The following is an 11,324-nucleotide window of genomic DNA, read 5'->3' as shown; positions in this document are numbered from 1 at the left end:
AAATCTGCAAATATCTCGGAAACGAAGCGAGCTATGGCAAAATGTTAAGAGACCTTTTTTGTAGAGAATTAAGTTTCCTACTTTTCATGTTCTATGATATTTTTTGATCAGATGCGTAGATCTCGAGATATATCAAGATATTTAAAAGTTCCGAAGCTGCACCAACATAATAGAGGTACAGAAACACCGTGGCCGCTTTCTTTGAGATAACTCTGCACTATTGCGAGCTGCAAATGCCACTTCCAGCTTAGATGTGCAGAAGAAGAACAACAAGAAGAAGAAATATCTCGAAATATGTCCGTCAGGCCCCATCCCTTGAGATAAATCTGCAAATATCTCGGAAACGAAGCGAGCTATGGCAAAATGTTAAGAGACCTTTCTTGTAGAGAATTAAGTTTCCTACTTTTTATGCTCTATGATATTTTTTGATCAGATGCGTAGTTCTCGAGATATATCAAGATATTTAAAAGTTCCGAAGCCGCACCAACATAATAGAGATACAGAAACACCGTGGACCCTTTCTTTGAGATAACTCTGCACTATTGCGAGCTGCAAATGCCACTTCCAGCTTAGCTGTGCAGAAGAAGAACAACAAGAAGAAGAAATATCTCGAAATATGTCCGTCAGGCCCCTTCCATTGAGATATATCTGCAAATATCTCGGAAACGAAACGAGCTATGGCAAAATGTTAAGAGACCTTTTTTGTAGAGAATTATGTTTCCTACAATTTATGTTCTATGATATTTTTTGATCAGAAGCGTAGTTTTCGAGATATATCGAGATATTTAAAAGTTCCGAAGCCGCACCAACATAATAGAGATCCAGAAACACCGTGGCCCCTTTCTTTGAGATAACTCTGCACTAGTGCGAGCCGCAAATGTCACTTCCAGCTTAGCTGTGCAGAAGAAGAACAACAAGAAGAAGAAATATCTCGAAATATGTCCGTCAGGCCCCTTCCCTCGAGATAAATCTGCAAATATCTCGGAAACGAAGTGAGCTATGGCAAAATGTTAAGAGACCTTTGTTGTAGAGAATTAAGTTTCCTACTTTTTATGTTCTATGATATTTTTTGATCAGATGCGTTGTTCTCGAGATATATCAAGATATTTAAAAGTTCCGATGCCGCACCAACATAATAGAGATACAGAAACACCGTGGCCCCTCTCTTTGAGATAACTCTGCACTATTGCGAGCTGCAAATGCCACTTCCAGCTTAGCTGTGCAGAAGAAGAACAACAAGAAGAAGAAATATCACGAAATATGTCCGTTAGGCCCCTTCCCTTGAGATAAATCTGCAAATATCTCGGAAACGAGGCGAGCTATGGCAAAATGTTAAGAGACCTTTTTTGTAGAGAATTAAGTTTCCTACCTTTTATGTTCTATGATATTTTTTGATCAGATGCGTAGTTCTCGAGATATATCAAGATATTTAAAAGTTCCGAAGCCGCACCAACATAATAGAGATACAGAAACACCGTGGCCCCTTTCTTTGAGATAACTATGCACTATTGCGAGCTGAAAATGCCACTTCCAGCTTAGCTGTGCAGAAGAAGAACAACAAGAAGAAGAAATATCACGAAATATGTCCGTTAGGCCCCTTCCCCTGAGATAAATCTGCAAATATCTCGGAAACGAAGCGAGCTATGGCAAAATGTTAAGAGACCTTTTTTGTAGAGAATTAAGTTTCCTACTTTTCATGTTCTATGATATTTTTTGATCAGATGCGTAGATCTCGAGATATATCAAGATATTTAAAAGTTCCGAAGCTGCACCAACATAATAGAGGTACAGAAACACCGTGGCCGCTTTCTTTGAGATAACTCTGCACTATTGCGAGCTGCAAATGCCACTTCCAGCTTAGATGTGCAGAAGAAGAACAACAAGAAGAAGAAATATCTCGAAATATGTCCGTCAGGCCCCTTCCCTTGAGATATATCTGCAAATATCTCGGAAACGAAACGAGCTATGGCAAAATGTTAAGAGACCTTTTTTGTAGAGAATTATGTTTCCTACAATTTATGTTCTATGATATTTTTTGATCAGAAGCGTAGTTTTCGAGATATATCGAGATATTTAAAAGTTCCGAAGCCGCACCAACATAATAGAGATCCAGAAACACCGTGGCCCCTTTCTTTGAGATAACTCTGCACTAGTGCGAGCCGCAAATGTCACTTCCAGCTTAGCTGTGCAGAAGAAGAACAACAAGAAGAAGAAATATCTCGAAATATGTCCGTCGGGCCCCTTCCCTCGAGATAAATCTGCAAATATCTCGGAAACGAAGTGAGCTATGGCAAAATGTTAAGAGACCTTTGTTGTAGAGAATTAAGTTTCCTACTTTTTATGTTCTATGATATTTTTTGATCAGATGCGTTGTTCTCGAGATATATCAAGATATTTAAAAGTTCCGATGCCGCACCAACATAATAGAGATACAGAAACACCGTGGCCCCTCTCTTTGAGATAACTCTGCACTATTGCGAGCTGCAAATGCCACTTCCAGCTTAGCTGTGCAGAAGAAGAACAACAAGAAGAAGAAATATCACGAAATATGTCCGTTAGGCCCCTTCCCTTGAGATAAATCTGCAAATATCTCGGAAACGAGGCGAGCTATGGCAAAATGTTAAGAGACCTTTTTTGTAGAGAATTAAGTTCCCTACCTTTTATGTTCTATGATATTTTTTGATCAGATGCGTAGTTCTCGAGATATATCAAGATATTTAAAAGTTCCGAAGCCGCACCAACATAATAGAGATACAGAAACACCGTGGCCCCTTTCTTTGAGATAACTATGCACTATTGCGAGCTGAAAATGCCACTTCCAGCTTAGCTGTGCAGAAGAAGAACAACAAGAAGAAGAAATATCTCGAAATATGTCCGTCAGGCCCCATCCCTTGAGATAAATCTGCAAATATCTCGGAAACGAAGCGAGCTATGGCAAAATGTTAAGAGACCTTTCTTGTAGAGAATTAAGTTTCCTACTTTTTATGCTCTATGATATTTTTTGATCAGATGCGTAGTTCTCGAGATATATCAAGATATTTAAAAGTTCCGAAGCCGCACCAACATAATAGAGATACAGAAACACCGTGGACCCTTTCTTTGAGATAACTCTGCACTATTGCGAGCTGCAAATGCCACTTCCAGCTTAGCTGTGCAGAAGAAGAACAACAAGAAGAAGAAATATCTCGAAATATGTCCGTCAGGCCCCTTCCCTTGAGATATATCTGCAAATATCTCGGAAACGAAACGAGCTATGGCAAAATGTTAAGAGACCTTTTTTGTAGAGAATTATGTTTCCTATAATTTATGTTCTATGATATTTTTTGATCAGAAGCGTAGTTTTCGAGATATATCGAGATATTTAAAAGTTCCGAAGCCGCACCAACATAATAGAGATCCAGAAACACCGTGGCCCCTTTCTTTGAGATAACTCTGCACTAGTGCGAGCCGCAAATGTCACTTCCAGCTTAGCTGTGCAGAAGAAGAACAACAAGAAGAAGAAATATCTCGAAATATGTCCGTCAGGCCCCTTCCCTCGAGATAAATCTGCAAATATCTCGGAAACGAAGCGAGCTATGGCAAAATGTTAAGAGACCTTTGTTGTAGAGAATTAAGTTTCCTACTTTTTATGTTCTATGATATTTTTTGATCAGATGCGTAGTTCTCGAGATATATCAAGATATTTAAAAGTTCCGAAGCCGCACCAACATAATAGAGATACAGAAACACCGTGTCCCCTTTCTTTGCGATAACTCTGCACTATTGCGAGCTGCAAATGCCACTTCCAGCTTAGCTGTGCAGAAGAAGAACAACAAGAAGAAAAAATATCTCGAAATATGTCCGTCAGGCCCCTTCCCTTGAGATAAATCTGCAAATATCTCGGAAACGAAGCGGGCTATGGCAAAATGTTAAGAGACCTTATTTGTAGAGAATTAAGTTTCCTACTTTTTATGTTCTATGATATTTTTTGATCAGATGCGTAGTTCTCGAGATATATCAAGATATTTAAAAGTTCCGAAGCCGCACCAACATAATAGAGATACAGAAACACCGTGGCCCCTTTCTTTGAGATAACTCTGCACTATTGCGAGCTGCAAATGCCACTTCCAGCTTAGCTGTGCAGAAGAAGAACAACAAGAAGAAGAAATATCTCGAAATATGTCCGTCAGGCCCCTTCCCTTGAGATAAATCTGCAAATACCTCGAAAACGAAGCGAGCTATGGCAAAATGTTAAGAGACCTTTCTTGTAGAGAATTAAGTTTCCTACTTTTTATGTAGTACGATATTTTTTGATCAGATGCGTAGTTCTCGAGATATATCAAGATATTTAAAAGTTCCGAAGCCGCACCAACATAATAGAGATACAGAAACACCGTGGCCCCTTTCTTTGAGATAACTCTGCACTAGTGCGAGCCGCAAATGCCACTTCCAGCTTAGCTGTGCAGAAGAAGAACAACAAGAAGAAGAAATATCTCGAAATATGTCCGTCAGGCCCCTTCCCTTGAGATATATCTGCAAATATCTCGGAAACGAAACGAGCTATGGCAAAATGTTAAGAGACCTTTTTTGTAGAGAATTATGTTTCCTACAATTTATGTTCTATGATATTTTTTGATCAGAAGCGTAGTTTTCGAGATATATCGAGATATTTAAAAGTTCCGAAGCCGCACCAACATAATAGAGATCCAGAAACACCGTGGCCCCTTTCTTTGAGATAACTCTGCACTAGTGCGAGCCGCAAATGTCACTTCCAGCTTAGCTGTGCAGAAGAAGAACAACAAGAAGAAGAAATATCTCGAAATATGTCCGTCGGGCCCCTTCCCTCGAGATAAATCTGCAAATATCTCGGAAACGAAGTGAGCTATGGCAAAATGTTAAGAGACCTTTGTTGTAGAGAATTAAGTTTCCTACTTTTTATGTTCTATGATATTTTTTGATCAGATGCGTTGTTCTCGAGATATATCAAGATATTTAAAAGTTCCGATGCCGCACCAACATAATAGAGATACAGAAACACCGTGGCCCCTCTCGTTGAGATAACTCTGCACTATTGCGAGCTGCAAATGCCACTTCCAGCTTAGCTGTGCAGAAGAAGAACAACAAGAAGAAGAAATATCACGAAATATGTCCGTTAGGCCCCTTCCCTTGAGATAAATCTGCAAATATCTCGGAAACGAGGCGAGCTATGGCAAAATGTTAAGAGACCTTTTTTGTAGAGAATTAAGTTTCCTACCTTTTATGTTCTATGATATTTTTTGATCAGATGCGTAGTTCTCGAGATATATCAAGATATTTAAAAGTTCCGAAGCCGCACCAACATAATAGAGATACAGAAACACCGTGGCCCCTTTCTTTGAGATAACTATGCACTATTGCGAGCTGAAAATGCCACTTCCAGCTTAGCTGTGCAGAAGAAGAACAACAAGAAGAAGAAATATCTCGAAGTATGTCCGTCAGGCCCCATCCCTTGAGATAAATCTGCAAATATCTCGGAAACGAAGCGAGCTATGGCAAAATGTTAAGAGACCTTTCTTGTAGAGAATTAAGTTTCCTACTTTTTATGCTCTATGATATTTTTTGATCAGATGCGTAGTTCTCGAGATATATCAAGATATTTAAAAGTTCCGAAGCCGCACCAACATAATAGAGATACAGAAACACCGTGGACCCTTTCTTTGAGATAACTCTGCACTATTGCGAGCTGCAAATGCCACTTCCAGCTTAGCTGTGCAGAAGAAGAACAACAAGAAGAAGAAATATCTCGAAATATGTCCGTCAGGCCCCTTCCCTTGAGATATATCTGCAAATATCTCGGAAACGAAACGAGCTATGGCAAAATGTTAAGAGACCTTTTTTGTAGAGAATTATGTTTCCTATAATTTATGTTCTATGATATTTTTTGATCAGAAGCGTAGTTTTCGAGATATATCGAGATATTTAAAAGTTCCGAAGCCGCACCAACATAATAGAGATCCAGAAACACCGTGGCCCCTTTCTTTGAGATAACTCTGCACTAGTGCGAGCCGCAAATGTCACTTCCAGCTTAGCTGTGCAGAAGAAGAACAACAAGAAGAAGAAATATCTCGAAATATGTCCGTCAGGCCCCTTCCCTCGAGATAAATCTGCAAATATCTCGGAAACGAAGCGAGCTATGGCAAAATGTTAAGAGACCTTTGTTGTAGAGAATTAAGTTTCCTACTTTTTATGTTCTATGATATTTTTTGATCAGATGCGTAGTTCTCGAGATATATCAAGATATTTAAAAGTTCCGAAGCCGCACCAACATAATAGAGATACAGAAACACCGTGTCCCCTTTCTTTGCGATAACTCTGCACTATTGCGAGCTGCAAATGCCACTTCCAGCTTAGCTGTGCAGAAGAAGAACAACAAGAAGAAGAAATATCTCGAAATATGTCCGTCAGGCCCCTTCCCTTGAGATAAATCTGCAAATATCTCGGAAACGAAGCGGGCTATGGCAAAATGTTAAGAGACCTTATTTGTAGAGAATTAAGTTTCCTACTTTTTATGTTCTATGATATTTTTTGATCAGATGCGTAGTTCTCGAGATATATCAAGATATTTAAAAGTTCCGAAGCCGCACCAACATAATAGAGATACAGAAACACCGTGGCCCCTTTCTTTGAGATAACTCTGCACTATTGCGAGCTGCAAATGCCACTTCCAGCTTAGCTGTGCAGAAGAAGAACAACAAGAAGAAGAAATATCTCGAAATATGTCCGTCAGGCCCCTTCCCTTGAGATAAATCTGCAAATACCTCGAAAACGAAGCGAGCTATGGCAAAATGTTAAGAGACCTTTCTTGTAGAGAATTAAGTTTCCTACTTTTTATGTAGTACGATATTTTTTGATCAGATGCGTAGTTCTCGAGATATATCAAGATATTTAAAAGTTCCGAAGCCGCACCAACATAATAGAGATACAGAAACACCGTGGCCCCTTTCTTTGAGATAACTCTGCACTAGTGCGAGCCGCAAATGCCACTTCCAGCTTAGCTGTGCAGAAGAAGAACAACAAGAAGAAGAAATATCTCGAAATATGTCCGTCAGGCCCCATCCCTTGAGATAAATCTGCAAATATCTCGGAAACGAAGCGAGCTATGGCAAAATGTTAAGAGACCTTTCTTGTAGAGAATTAAGTTTCCTACTTTTTATGTTCTATGATATTTTTTGATCAGATGCGTAGTTCTCGAGATATATCAAGATATTTAAAAGTTCCGAAGCCGCACCAACATAACAGAGATACAGAAACACCGTGGCCCCTTTCTTTGAGATAACTCTGCACTATTGCGAGCTGCAAATGCCACTTCCAGCTTAGCTGTGCAGAAGAAGAACAACAAGAAGAAGAAATATCACGAAATATGTCCGTTAGGCCCCTTCCCTTGAGATAAATCTGCAAATATCTCGGAAACGAAGCGAGCTATGGCAAAATGTTAAGAGACCTTTTTTGTAGAGAATTAAGTTTCCTACCTTTTATGTTCTATGATATTTTTTGATCAGATGCGTAGTTCTCGAGATATATCAAGATATTTAAAAGTTCCGAAGCCGCACCAACATAATAGAGATACAGAAACACCGTGGCCCCTTTCTTTGAGATAACTATGCACTATTGCGAGCTGAAAATGCCACTTCCAGCTTAGCTGTGCAGAAGAAGAACAACAAGAAGAAGAAATATCTCGAAATATGTCCGTCAGGCCCCTTCCCTTGAGATAAATCTACAAATACCTCGAAAACGAAGCGAGCTATGGCAAAATGTTAAGAGACCTTTCTTGTAGAGAATTAAGTTTCCTACTTTTTATGTAGTATGATATTTTTTGATCAGATGCGTAGTTCTCGAGATATATCAAGATATTTAAAAGTTCCGAAGCCGCACCAACATAATAGAGATACAGAAACACCGTGGCCCCTTTCTTTGAGATAACTCTGCACTAGTGCGAGCCGCAAATGCCACTTCCAGCTTAGCTGTGCAGAAGAAGAACAACAAGAAGAAGAAATATCTCGAAATATGTCCGTCAGGCCCCATCCCTTGAGATAAATCTGCAAATATCTCGGAAACGAAGCGAGCTATGGCAAAATGTTAAGAGACCTTTCTTGTGGAGAATTAAGTTTCCTACTTTTTATGCTCTATGATATTTTTTGATCAGATGCGTAGTTCTCGAGATATATCAAGATATTTAAAAGTTCCGAAGCCGCACCAACATAATAGAGATACAGAAACACCGTGGACCCTTTCTTTGAGATAACTCTGCACTATTGCGAGCTGCAAATGCCACTTCCAGCTTAGCTGTGCAGAAGAAGAACAACAAGAAGAAGAAATATCTCGAAATATGTCCGTCAGGCCCCTTCCCTTGAGATAAATCTGCAAATATCTCCGAAACGAAGCGAGCTATGGCAAAATGTTAAGAAACCTTATTTGTAGAGAATTAAGTTTCCTACTTTTTATGTTCTATGATATTTTTTGATCAGATGCGTAGTTCTCGAGATATATCAAGATATTTAAAAGTTCCGAAGCCGCACCAACATAATAGAGATACAGAAACACCGTGGCCCCTTTCTTTGAGATAACTCTGCACTATTGCGAGGTGGAAATGCCACTTCCAGTTTAGCTGTGCAGAAGAAGAACAACAAGAAGAAGAAATATCTCGAAATATGTCCGTCAGGCCCCTTCCCTTGAGATAAATCAGCAAATATCTCGGAAACGAAGCGAGCTATGGCAAAATGTTAAGAGACCTTATTTGTAGAGAATTAAGTTTCCTACTTTTTATGTTCCATGATATTTTTTGATCAGATGCGTAGTTCTCGAGATATATCAAGATATTTAAAAGTTCCGAAGCCGCACCAACATAATAGAGATACAGAAACACCGTGGCCCCTTTCTTTGAGATAACTCTGCACTATTGCGAGCTGGAAATGCCACTTCCAGTTTAGCTGTGCAGAAGAAGAACAACAAGAAGAAGAAATATCTCGAAATATGTCCGTTAGGCCCCTTCCCTTGAGATAAATCTGCAAATATCTCGGAAACGAAGCGAGCTATGGCAAAATGTTAAGAGACCTTTTTTGTAGAGAATTAAGTTTCCTACTTTTTATGTTGTATGATATTTTTTGATCAGATGCATAGTTCTCGAGATATATCAAGATATTTAAAAGTTCCGAAGCTGCACCAACATAATAGAGGTACAGAAACACCGTGGCCGCTTTCTTTGAGATAACTCTGCACTATTGCGAGCTGCAAATGCCACTTCCAGCTTAGATGTGCAGAAGAAGAACAACAAGAAGAAGAAATATCTCGAAATATGTCCGTCAGGCCCCTTCCCTTGAGATATATCTGCAAATATCTCGGAAACGAAACGAGCTATGGCAAAATGTTAAGAGACCTTTTTTGTAGAGAATTATGTTTCCTACAATTTATGTTCTATGATATTTTTTGATCAGAAGCGTAGTTTTCGAGATATATCGAGATATTTAAAAGTTCCGAAGCCGCACCAACATAATAGAGATCCAGAACCACCGTGGCCCCTTTCTTTGAGATAACTCTGCACTAGTGCGAGCCGCAAATGTCACTTCCAGCTTAGCTGTGCAGAAGAAGAACAACAAGAAGAAGAAATATCTCGAAATATGTCCGTCAGGCCCCTTCCCTCGAGATAAATCTGCAAATATCTCGGAAACGAAGCGAGCTATGGCAAAATGTTAAGAGACCTTTGTTGTAGAGAATTAAGTTTCCTACTTTTTATGTTCTATGATATTTTTTGATCAGATGCGTTGTTCTCGAGATATATCAAGACATTTAAAAGTTCCGAAGCCGCACCAACATAATAGAGATACAGAAACACCGTGGCCCCTTTCTTTGAGATAACTCTGCACTATTGCGAGCTGCAAATGCCACTTCCAGCTTAGCTGTGCAGAAGAAGAACAACAAGAAGAAGAAATAACACGAAATATGTCCGTTAGGCCCCTTCCCTTGAGATATATCTGCAAATATCTCGGAAACGAAGCGAGCTATGGCAAAATGTTAAGAGACCTTTTTTGTAGAGAATTAAGTTTCCTACTTTTTATGTTCTATGATATTTTTTGATCAGATGCGTAGTTCTCGAGATATATCAAGATATTTAAAAGTTCCGAAGCCGCACCAACATAATAGAGATACAGAAACACCGTGGCCCCTTTCTTTGAGATAACTATGCACTATTGCGAGCTGCAAATGCCACTTCCAGCTTAGCTGTGCAGAAGAAGAACAACAAGAAGAAGAAATATCTCGAAATATGTCCGTCAGGCCCCTTCCCTTGAGATAAATCTGCAAATACCTCGAAAACGAAGCGAGCTATGGCAAAATGTTAAGAGACCTTTCTTGTAGAGAATTAAGTTTCCTACTTTTCATGTAGTATGATATTTTTTGATCAGATGCGTAGTTCTCGAGATATATCAAGATATTTAAAAGTTCCGAAGCCGCACCAACATAATAGAGATACAGAAACACCGTGTCCCCTTTCTTTGCGATAACTCTGCACTATTGCGAGCTGCAAATGCCACTTCCAGCTTAGCTGTGCAGAAGAAGAACAACAAGAAGAAGAAATATCTCGAAATATGTCCGTCAGGCCCCTTCCCTTGAGATAAATCTGCAAATATCTCGGAAACGAAGCGGGCTATGGCAAAATGTTAAGAGACCTTATTTGTAGAGAATTAAGTTTCCTACTTTTTATGTTCTATGATATTTTTTGATCAGATGCGTAGTTCTCGAGATATATCAAGATATTTAAAAGTTCCGAAGCCGCACCAACATAATAGAGATACAGAAACACCGTGGCCTCTTTCTTTGAGATAACTCTGCACTATTCCGAGCTGCAAATGCCACTTCCAGCTTAGCTGTGCAGAAGAAGAACAACAAGAAGTAGAAATATCTCGAAATATGTCCGTCAGGCCCCATCCCTTGAGATAAATCTGCAAATATCTCGGAAACCAAGCGAGCTATGGCAAAATGTTAAGAGACCTTTCTTGTAGAGAATTAAGTTTCCTACTTTTTATGTTCTATGATATTTTTTGATCAGATGCGTAGTTCTCGAGATATATCAAGATATTTAAAAGTTCCGAAGCCGCAGCAACATAATAGAGATACAGAAACACCGTGTCCCCTTTCTTTGCGATAACTCTGCACTATTGCGAGCTGCAAATGCCACTTCCAGCTTAGCTGTGCAGAAGAAGAACAACAAGAAGAAGAAATATCTCGAAATATGTCCGTCAGGCCCCTTCCCTTGAGATAAATCTGCAAATATCTCGGAAACGAAGCGAGCTATGGCAAAATGTTAAGAGACC

This window comes from Osmia lignaria, unplaced genomic scaffold (genome assembly GCF_051020975.1).
Source record: "Osmia lignaria lignaria isolate PbOS001 unplaced genomic scaffold, iyOsmLign1 scaffold0001, whole genome shotgun sequence".
Taxonomy (NCBI): Eukaryota; Metazoa; Arthropoda; class Insecta; order Hymenoptera; family Megachilidae; genus Osmia; species Osmia lignaria.
Note: the sequence above shows the minus strand (reverse complement) of the source record.